The sequence below is a fragment of the Lepus europaeus genome, chromosome 6 (genome assembly GCF_033115175.1).
Source record: "Lepus europaeus isolate LE1 chromosome 6, mLepTim1.pri, whole genome shotgun sequence".
Classification (NCBI taxonomy): Eukaryota; Metazoa; Chordata; class Mammalia; order Lagomorpha; family Leporidae; genus Lepus; species Lepus europaeus.
In genome coordinates this window covers 109,091,176-109,102,840 of record NC_084832.1, presented here as the reverse complement: position 1 = coordinate 109,102,840, position 11,665 = coordinate 109,091,176, and positions in this window count along the sequence as shown.

The window sequence follows — 11,665 nt, the reverse complement described above, 5'->3', positions numbered from 1 at the left end:
CTGGCTTCATCTTTATGAGGTTTTTTTTTTCTTTTTATTTCTTACAAAGCTGTATTCAAAAATCAGAGATTTGTGAAGAATTTTGTTGGCATTTTTATCCAGACCACTTCCTAGATGGTATTGTGTGTATTCATGAATGAATTTATCATTTCTGGTTGTCTTCTTTTTGTGTTATTAGTAGCCCTTGATAATCTTTGCTTAGATCTATTGACTCATTAAGTGTTGGAAAGATAAATTACTTCTTCAATTATTAGCTGATTTGTTTCTAAAAAGAGACACTGTCCCCTCATCAACTACTAGCTTTGCTGAGGTCCAGTTTGTAGAGCACAGGCAAAATAAATGCTTGTGATTTTGCTTTGTTTTCTTGTTTATTTGTTTCTATTTTCAAAAGGAATAAGATTCTTTACACCTTACAAATAAGATCATACACATACACACACACATATATACACATACCACATACACATACAGATACATATATATATATATATATATATATATATATAATAAATACAACAATACTTCAAACTTTTTGAAGTGATGTCATTCAAGTACAAATTTCTATGGAGAACATAATTAAAAATAAATTTATTCTGCTGCAAAAAATTTGTGAAACCTATACACAGCTATTCCATGATACACGTTTCCCATGAACTTTTTGAAAAACCCCTTATATGCATCAGTTTCAAATTCCTTTGCAACAAAGTGCATTTATATTTCAATTCCATGTTCCATGAACTTTTGGAAGTACCCTTGTATATGGTTTTTTATGAAAGCATGGATTTAAACAACTTTCACATATTACATTTTTATTGGCATGGGAGCCCATTCACTTAAGCCCCGAGTCCTTTAGGCGTGACACCAGTCATCTTGAATACCTTTCTTGTTTTCTGATATGAGAAGTTATATACCAAGTTCATCTCATATTTCCTGCATCTGGCTGCTAGTTCTATTCTGTGGACATAAAGAATTTCATTATCTTTGTTTTGTTTTAGATAAAAGACACCATCAGATCATATTTCCAATGCAAATTCAGCATCACACAGTTTTTACTTAACCTCATTGATTTCATATGTGTATCTCCTCTCTGCCACTTCCAGAATCCTTGTTTTCCATGACATCAATGTAATTCTTCATATTTGTTTCATTCACACTGCATACACTACAGTCTCAGAATAATATAGTTACTGCAACCAATAATGTCAGTGCTAGTGCAAAGGTTTTTTGAAATTCCTTTACCCCACTAGAGATGTGCAATCAAACTACATCCTGAAGGCCACTTGGGCTAGTTTCTCTGTGATAGGTTACGTCATCAACAGCAATCACATTGAGGTTTCTTTGTTTCTTTTCAGAAGATTGTTCTTTGTATTAATTAAATTTTTTATTATGTGGTATATCTGTGTTTCCAAAGTCATATCTTCAAAACAATTTTTAAAAAGGTTCCTATTTTCTCCCCTCTACTCTAGTCCTTCTTTCTCATTTCTAGTGAGCTATTTTTCTAAACTTTAAGATATGTCTTTTCATTGATTTTAAAAATATAAGCACAAAAACATATATATGTTATAAATACAAGGGTACTTTAAAAAGTTAAAGGAAAAATATATCATGAAAAGAATTATGCATGGATTTTTTCCATCAACCAGTTCACTCTCCCAAAGGCTGAAACAGCCAACTCTGGGCCAAGATGAAGCCAAAAGCCAGGAATTCCATCCAAGTCTCCCATGTGGGTGGCAGGGGCCCAGACAGTTGGGCCATCTCCTGCATCTTTCCCAGGTGCACTAGCAGGGAGCAGGGTATGAAGCAGAGCAGCAGATCCTGAAGCCAGTGCTCCCACGTGGGATGGAAGTGTCACAATCAGCAGTTTAATCTACTGTGCCACAATGCTGGGCACTCAAATTTTTTTTTTCAACAAACTCATTTGGTCTTTGAATTCCATTCTGAAGTGCCCATGTTCTTATATTCTGGAGACTAATCCACAGCAGCCATTTATATTCTGGAGACTAATCCACAGCAGCCATTTTTTTATTTATTTATTTAAAGATTTTATTTATTTATTTGAGAGGTAGAGTTACAGAGAGTGAGAGGGAGAGACAGAGAGAAAGATCTTCCTTCCGCTGGTTCACTCCCCAAATGGCGAAAAAAGCTGGAGCTGTGCCGATCCGAAGCCAGGAACCAGGTGCTTCTTCCCAGTCTCCCACGTGGGTGCAGGGCCCAAGCACTGGGCCATCCTCCACTGCTTTCCCAGGCCATAGCAGAGACACAGCAGCCATTTAAACAGGTAGGGATTTTCTCATTCTTTTAACAGCTGCATATGAATCATCTTAGTTCATCTCAACATTCTTTCTATTGGTGAATATTTTAATTATGTGCAGTAGCTTGCTGTTACAAATGGTGCTTCAATAAATAGCCTTACTGGCAAGTACTTTCATTTATTTGTCTAGAGATTCTTTGGGATGGAGTCCCCAAAATAGAAATCTATGTAATATTTTTACTATATATTTTGAAATATACTTTAAAACTCTAACTCAGGATCCTAAGCACAATGGTTCTTATTTTTGGTAAAGGAGTTTGGGATAATTTTTTTTTCTAATTAGTGGATTTAAAATTTGTTTGTGTGGCAAAACAATGAGAAGTGTTGAGACTCCCGGTGGAATAATATGTTATCTCTCCATAAAACAGTCATAAATTTAAATCCATCAAAGAACCTTGGAGCAATTTTAAAAGCAATAACCATGACTATATTATGCATTTACAATATAAAACCACCACCATGAGCACAAATGTCCTAGGAAAAGACAAAGATGGTAAATTAGTTATCATCAGCTGTTTCTGAGTTTTCCACAGTTTCACTTGGCCATAGCATGCTCTACCCTCTGTTAATGTAAACTACTTGGTATTGGGTGTGAAGTCATTAAACATTAATGGTTTTAACTATTATTTCTTTTTTTTAAAGATTTATTTATTTATTTGGAAGGCAGAGTTACAGAGTGGCAGAGGCAGAGAGAGATCTTCCATTTGCTGGTTTACTCCCCAGATGGTCGCAACGGCTGGAGCTGGGCTGATCCGAAACCAGGAGCCAGGAGCTTAGTCCGGGTCTCTCACGTGGCTGCAGGGGCTCAAGGACTTTCTACTGATTTCTCAGGCCATAGCAGAGAGCCGGATGGGAAGTGGAGCAGCCAGGACATGAACCTGCGCCTATAAGGGGCTGCCGGCACTGCAAGCAGCAGCTGTACCCACTACACCACAGTGCCGGCCCCATTTAACTACTGTTTCTGAGAACTCAGTGATCTAATAGTGTCACATTGGAAGTGTCATGATTTCTATATATCTGCCAAGCAAAAAGAGACTTTCCAGCAAAGAGGCTTTAAAACTTCAATTTCCATCACGGTGACATCAAGAGAACTGATCTCAGGCAGAAAAGGCAGCTACTAGAGTCAGCGGCCACAAACTCCAAACACTCAGGTAGGAAGTTACATTTTCACAGAGATCAACTCCCAATATTTTAGTGTGTAAACATTTGGACAAATGCTTAAAAATTTACCAGATTGTTCTCCTTGCTTAGTATATACTAAGTTGATCTGTAGTATATGAAGGTAATTGAAAATGAAACTTGATAAAGGGTGGGATGGGAGAGGGAGAGGGGAGGGCCATGGGAGGGAGGGAGGTTGGGGGGGAAGCCACAACAATACAAAAGTTGCATTTTGTAAATTCACATTTATGAAATAAAAAATTAAAAAATTTTAAAAAAATTTTACCAGATTTTTCAACATCTACCATGCCATTTAGGACACAAAAATATAGAGCAAAAATATATAATTTGGGTCAAATATAAGGAGTCAGTGTTAAAATAAAGTGATTTTATGTGTCACTTTGATTAAATTCTGGCAGCAGTTAGTCAGTGATAAAGATCTAGAGAAATTTCGATGTCCATTTACAACCTTTTCACTCAATTATATACATCAGAGGTTAACAAATTCTCTAAACAGAATAATTTAGTAAGTGGGCCAAAGGGAAAATTGTAAGTACCTAAAAAACAAGAGGAAAAATAAATCTCCATTTGATTTTAGTGATGAAATTCATAAAATAATAAAGGAATATTTTCATATGTGTATGTGTAATTCAGATCTATGAATGAGAAGAAAAGGATGTTTTTTCCAAAGGATAACATTTTGCTTAATTGGGGTTCAAAGTTAGTATTTCCAGTCATCAAATTAATTACAAATGTTCATTAGGAAAAAAATATTTTTAGCTCATGGGCCATACAAAAACAGGGGGTAGGCCAGAACTGGCCCATAAACCAGAGTAGACTAACCTCTGGCATAGATAATTCCTGATACAGTATGGATTGTCATTTCACCAAATCTTTTTGCTTTCTTCACATGTGAAGAATCCCCACAAGAACACAAATTGCAAGTCAAGCATCCTTCTTTGTCTGTCCAAGCCTCTGGAACAATGCCTGACACACAGGAAATCTCACAGGGAAAGAAAGAGAGAGACAGAGAGACAGAGAGATTTTTCCATCTGTCAGTTCTCTCCCCAAATGCACACAATGGCCAGGGCTGGGCCAAAGCAAAGCCAGGAAACAAGAATGCCATCCAGGTCTCCCATAAAGGTGGCAGGAACCCAAGTATTTGAGCTATCACCTGTTGAGTCACAGGGTTCATATCAATAGAAAACTGGATCAAGAAACAGAGACAAGACTTGAACATAGACACCCCAATATGGGATGTAGGCAATATGGGACGTAGGCATACCAAGAAGTGACTTAACTTGCTTCCCCACAGCGCACCCCATCAGTAAATATCGTTATGAAGAAATGATCAAGCATTTCCCGATCCTTTTTGTATATAGTTAGACAGGAGGAATCTAACTAAGTCTTAGAGTCAAAATTCTAAAGACCAAGAATGAATAAGAAAAAGAATTTTATTTTTTACTTGTGAGCATTCCATTTGTCCCACATCAACCATGAGTGCCAATGACTAATTATCCAAGTGATAGTGTGTTCAACATCTGAATTAAAATTCATGAAGGAAAACCTTAAAATGAGGGTAACTCAGTACACTTTTTTAACTTTTCTGAAATTTAACAAGCAATACTATTGGTGACAGCACATTGGGAATTCAGAGAAAATTACAGAATATTATTCTAATATATTAAACCCAAAAAATGCTGTGTAACTCACAAATTTAACTTTTACTTCATTAATAAAGACTGCAAGCTGTCTACCACAATTTTTCCCACATCTTGATATTCATATTTTATCACTGGAAAAGGAAAAGCCCAACAGCTGCTTCCAGAACAAAAAGAATGTTTAGGGTCCAGGATCTTTCAAAAAGTTTTCTAACTCAGTATCTTCATTTTAAATGTGAAGAAATGGAGACAACATGAGTAAATGACTTTCCTTTGTAACCTGGGTATGTCAGTGGTAAAACTATCATTAGAATCAGTTTTAGAATCTCATGTCTAACTATAGAAAGATGCTTCAAAAATTCTTAGAAAATGAAGTTAAAAGACAAAGTTACTTCAAAAAATCTGAAGTTCATGTATAGTCCTTTTCATGAGATATATTTTCTATGGACATTTTGAAGACTCTATGTGTGTTGTCATAAAAGATGAATAATAAAGAAAAAGTGAACTACATTCCCTTAATTATCAAGTTTATAGATTAAGTAGCTCAGACAATGACTTAGCACATCCTTATTTTCATAATCAATACAACCTATAGGAGTTGGTATACAATTATTTCAGTTAAAAATAGCAAAAAAAAATATACTTAGGCCTGTATATTCTGTGATTAGATTTGATGAAACACTTGGTTGGGAGCAGAGTGCAGATGATAATTTCAAGAGAACAGACTGGACACAGTTTGGGAACCAACTTGGTTACAGAGGCCATAAGGCTATCCAAATATTTGTTCCTTGTCCCATCTGTCTTCCTAAGGCAGCACATTGCAAATGAGAGGGAAAAGGCCATGTTCACAAACCCAGTATGATTTTTTTTACTTAGTTAAAACTACTGCTGTCAAACTGAGGGCATCACAGATTACCATTAATCTGATAAAATAATGAAACACAGTAAATGCTGCTGCTTGAACTGTATTAAACTGTATTAGCAGTATAGTTTATAAAATGCATTTACATGTGTCTGAATTGACACATGTAAAAGTGGGCAAATGAGACTGATTACATAAATTATCTAAATTCTTCATCCCTTTGTGCATCCATGTGACTTCTCAGTTTCTCTGAGGAGGTTGAGTCTTTTTTGGCAGCACTTTAATTCTGAAGTCAACCACATGTCTTCTGTGGCCAATGGTATGTTAACAGAAGTGATGCATGGAAACTCTTTATTTTTTAGATTTATTTTATTTATTTGAAAGGCAGAGTTAAAGACAGAGAGAGAGACAGACACACACACACACACACACAGAGAGAGAGAGAGAGAGAGAGAGAGAGAGGGAAGGAGACAGAACCTTCCATCTGCTGATCCACTTCCCAAATGCCCACAACAGCCAGAGCTAGGCCAAGCTGAAGCCAGGAGCCAGGAGCTTCATCTGGGTCTTCCACATGGGTTCAGGGGCCCAAGGACTTGGGTCATTTTCCACTGCTTTCCCAGGCACATTAGCAGGGACCTAGCTTGGAAGTGGAGCAGTTAGAACTCAAATTGGCACACTTATGGGATGCCAGAATTGCAGGTAGTGGCTTTATATGCTACACCACAATGCCGGCCTGCAAGCAAACTCTTAAAAGGGCTGTTGGGGCCGGTGCTGTGGCATAGTGGGTGAGGCCACCATCTGCAGTGCCGGCATCCCATATGGGTGCTGGTTCGAGTCCCGGTAGCTCCACTTCTGATCCAGCTCTCTACTGACGCCTGGGAAACAGTGGAGGATGGCCCAAGACCTTGAGCCCCTGCACCCACATGGGAGACCCAGAAGAAGCTCCAGGTTCCTGGCTTCGGATCAGCACAACTCCAGCCATTGCAGCCATTTAGGGAGTGAACCAGCGAATGGAAGCCCTCTCTCTATCCCTCTCTCTCGCTCTCTCTCTGCCTCTCCTTCTCTCTCCATGTAACTCTGACTTTCAAATAAATAAATAAATAAACCTTTAAAAAAAAAAAGGCTCTTAGACAATTCCATTTCCTCTCTGGCTCCTTTGCTTTATGATGAAAACACACAGGCTATATCAGTAGAGGAAGAGTCAGCAAACAGTTTTTTTTTTTTTTTAAGAGACCAGATAGTAAATATTTTTGGGTTTTACAGGACATGTGGTTTTCTTTGCAACTGCTCAACCTTGCCATTGTGGTATGACAGCTGTGGGATCATGGGATGGATTGCTATGCAGAGTTACTGTAAATTATTTAATTTTTAATTTTGCCATTTAAGAATTAAAGATATAACATATGGCAGTTAAATACCTTGGCCATCATTTCAGGTAGTCAGAAAGTCTCAGAGTCAAGACTAACATACAGGTGGTTTTCAAATCCACTATACTGAACTGCTTCAATCTTTTACCTTTATCTTTATTTGGGGTGATTCTGTTGATAAAGAAATATAGATATGTGTGATTTAGGATAAAAGATAAAGAACTTTAGGCAGCTTATAATTCTTCATTAGTCCTCTCTTAGCTTTTAGCTATTAAAACGCATGTCACCCTGGCTTCAAGTTTGGAATAGTTTAAGTTACCTATGCAGATTCTTCATGGTGTATCAGTCTATGTTGTCCTGGTTCATATTTTCTAAAACTCCAGCAAAAGAAAATATCTTAAATGGCCTGCTCTTGCACACACCCCCCTTTCTCCATTTCACGGCTCACATTTTATGCAGGGCTGTCAGGGCTTTCTGAATTAAATGTGACTTAGGGCCTGCGCTTGCTGACTGAGGAGGCTCACAGGTCCTATAGCTCATCCAGAATCTTGTACTTGAGCTGTCAAGCATGAGAGATTGGTGCCAAATTCAACCCAACATAGCCCCTTCCCAGTAGTCTGCCTTCGACAACTCCTCCTTGTCAAACCCAACAGTTTACATAGAATATATAGTGAATAAAGCGCCCTGGAAGGTACGATTGCAGAGGTGCTGCTTCGGCTGATAGCAGGAACACCTATCAGCTTCCCACAGGGCTGACATTTCAGGCTGGCAGGGGAGAGATGATCATAGAATTTTTTGTGCTGCTGTTGCTAAATGGATTGTAGGAATTCCCAAGGCAAATTGCCCCACTTCTCACCATCTGCTTCCATGAAGAATCAGTGTGATGCAACTCTCCAAGTCAAAAAAATGCTCCTCATTGTTTTGTATTTAGAAAGTAAAGCCCTCAGGTGCACGGTTTATGGAACTCATTCAGGATTCCCTAGGGTTGGCCTCTTGACATTAAAGTTTAATGCTTTGGGTGCCAGAGGTTCCATCGCCTTTCTCTCCCTTGACTGGAGAAACTTCTGGCTGTGGAATCAGTGAGTGCTACATTGGGAAGGTAGCTGTTAGCAACACTTAGGGGTTTTGAGAGGTCTCCCTAAAACTAAGCAGCAACCGTTGCACATTTACCCATTGATAAAGACCTCCTCGCTGAGCTATGATAAGTCCCTGGATTCCTTGTTAGTAAGACCCAAGAAGTATCTTCTCTCTCTTTTAATATGGTCAAAGGACCAAAGCTGTTGGACAGGCAAGGATACAAAGAAAAAGAATTGAAAAATCAACACTGGCTGCGCCTGTCCAAGCACCCACAATGCTGAGGGGTTTGTATCTGCAGAAAGAAACAACATATTTTCTTAGGAATTAGTGTCCGGAGCAGGTAGACCACAGGGGTAGAATGGATTGATGATCCCTGGGATTCTGGCCACTGGGACAATTACAAGTCTGACTTTCAGTGAGTCCGTTGGCATTCTGACATCTACTCCAGTCTCTTCTATGTTTGGATTTCTTATGAGTTTGCCTCTTATGGCCTAATCACATCTGCACCTGAAAGACTGTCTCTCAGCCTTCAAGATAGAGGGACTCATCCAGTCAATGTTGATGAGACAAGGTTTCCTCAACCTTGTTTAAGTCACAGAGTCTCAGCATACACAGGAAAAACTTCATGACTCACTCTCATCCCTCAACTTACCCAAGGCAAAAATCAGTGCATCTTACACACATGCCCACCCAGTGAAGACAATTCTACCCCGTGCTTATTATATGACAGAACAATAAGGTTTTATCCTATCTGATGCAGATTCAATATAATCTATACGAATATATATTCTTACACTTGCTATGGAAATCTTGATAAAAATTCACTCCACTCTCCAGTTCCTTTTGACATTTACTCCTCCCCCCAAAAATACCACCCATAATTGCCCCAGATGATGCCTCCTCAAGGGGAAGAGACAAATATATATAGTTTGATTGCTGCAGAAGGACCTCCACTAACTTGTGACAGAGTTGGTCTTGGGTAGGTAAGGAGAGAGGAAGTCCTCGGTGAATGGAGAGGGTAATGTTTGAAGAAGTAACAGGGTTACCTAATTGTTACTAAGCATCTGTAATGGTTAGTACTAGTGTTGGTGGTACTGTGTGAGTGTGTGTATACACAGTGCGAATAACGATATAAAAATAAACACAAGTTTTACCTTCAAACAGTCCTAAAAAAGTCCTAATTAAGCAGAAATATGGACATACCTCTCACAGGCAATGGTGTTAATGCAAGCTGTGCAAGTCTAGTAAGTCCCAGCACAGGTTCGGCTACCACCACCATAAAATCAGAATCAAAATGGAGTGAGTGTGGCTAAAAGCTAATTGCAGATCTCTTGCTTCCGCACATATTAGCTTTGCTTGCTAACGGCTAAGGGTGTATCTTGTGAAACTATGTGGGCCCAAATTCCCAGGAACTAGATTGACTGAAATGTGTCCTTCACTGTTATCTTACAACCATATCTTGGATCTGTTACTGGGTTTGTTATTGTTAACCATATTCTGGTTTTCCTCTATTGTTCACTGCATACCAAGGGTCTGGTTCGAAATTGTGAGCCCTAGTGGACAGAATAATATAAAAAACTATGTAACCTGCTGTTGGGGGCCACACTCTGGTAAAGAGTGTCGGTCCTGATTGGTGGCTGGTCCCAATAGGTTACTTTGCCTCTCATTTGCTCCTCATTTTCAATAAAATTCATGTGTGATTGTCACTGATTTTTTTTTTTTTTTTTGGACAGGCAGAGTTAGACAGTGAGAGAGAGAGAGACAGAGAGAAAGGTCTTCCTTCCATTGGTTCACCCCCCAAATGGCTGGTACGGCCAGCACGCTACGCTGATCTGAAGCCAGGAGCTTCTTCCTGGTCTTCCATGTAGGTGCAGGGCCCAAGCACTTGGGTCATCCTCCACTGCCTTCCCAGACCACAGCAGAGAGCTGGACTGGAAGAGGAGCAACCGGGACAGAACCGGCGCCCTAACCAGGACTAGAACACGGAGTGCCGGCGCCGCAGGCGGAGGATTAGCCTAGTGAGCCACGGTGCCGGCTTGTCACTGGTGTTTGTAATACTCTATATTAGCTGACGAGTGGATGCAACACCAAGAAGACCTCAAAGTCACCCATCATGTGGTCAGGTGGGGATCCCTTAGTGCCAGAAAGAACAGAACACACCAGACGTCTTATGTGGCAAATCCAAGTTCAGAGTTCACAAAGGCCACTGGAAGTGCTACTAAGAAATACAAGGGCTCTGCAAAGAGTTTCTGAAAAACTATAACTAAAAGGAAAGTGTATTTTAGTGTAAAAGTATCTTGAAATCCATGCAGTCAAGGGGTCTTCAAAAAGTTCATGGAGATGCACCTTATTAAAAAATCTATAGGGCAGGCACTGTGGTATAGTAAGTTAAGCATCCACCTGTGGTGCCTGCATCCCATATGGGCACTTGTTAAGTCCTAGCTGCTCCACTTCCAATACAGCTCCCTGTTGATGGCCTGGGAAAGCAGTGGAAGATGCCTCAAGTGCTTAGGCCCCTGCACTCACATGGGAGACCCGAAAGAAGCTCCTGGCTCCCGGCTTCAGATCAGCCCAGCTCCAGTCATTGCGGCCATTTGGGGAGTAAATGTCTCTCTGTCTCTCCCTCGCTGTCTGTAACTCTGCCTCTCAAGTAAATAAATAAGTCTTTGAAAAAAAATCTACACATGCATTTCAGATTTTTTGTACAAATAAACTTATCTTTAGTTCCATTTTCCATGAACTTTTTTGAAGTATTTTCATACATATTCAAAATTAGGAGTGATCAAGAGATAGTGAGGAAAATTAATAATGTAAGCTTGATGTCAGGCCTAAGAAAAATACTAATATTTTTAAAGTTCACTCTTTATTCTAAAGGTTTAACTACACATAATTCTGAAATCAGAGATGACCCCCTAAAATCTATACAGAAATGTAGCCCTTTAGAGTTCCCCAGAAGTGCTATCTGGGATGCCATATATGCTACCGGAATTTGGGGTGCCATACGATTTCACCATATGCTTATTAATAAATCTCCAATATTAATAAGCCTGAGAGGGTTCTTGCCTAATATTTAGAGAAGAATTCTAAATACTGGCACAGATAAATGAGGCAGCATGGTACATTTTAAGCCTTTATTTAGTGAGAAAGATGCATAGGAGAGTGAGAGCTTTATTTAAGAGAGAGAGGTAAATCTGGGTTCATACCAAGCACCAGGAACCAGCCACGTGGA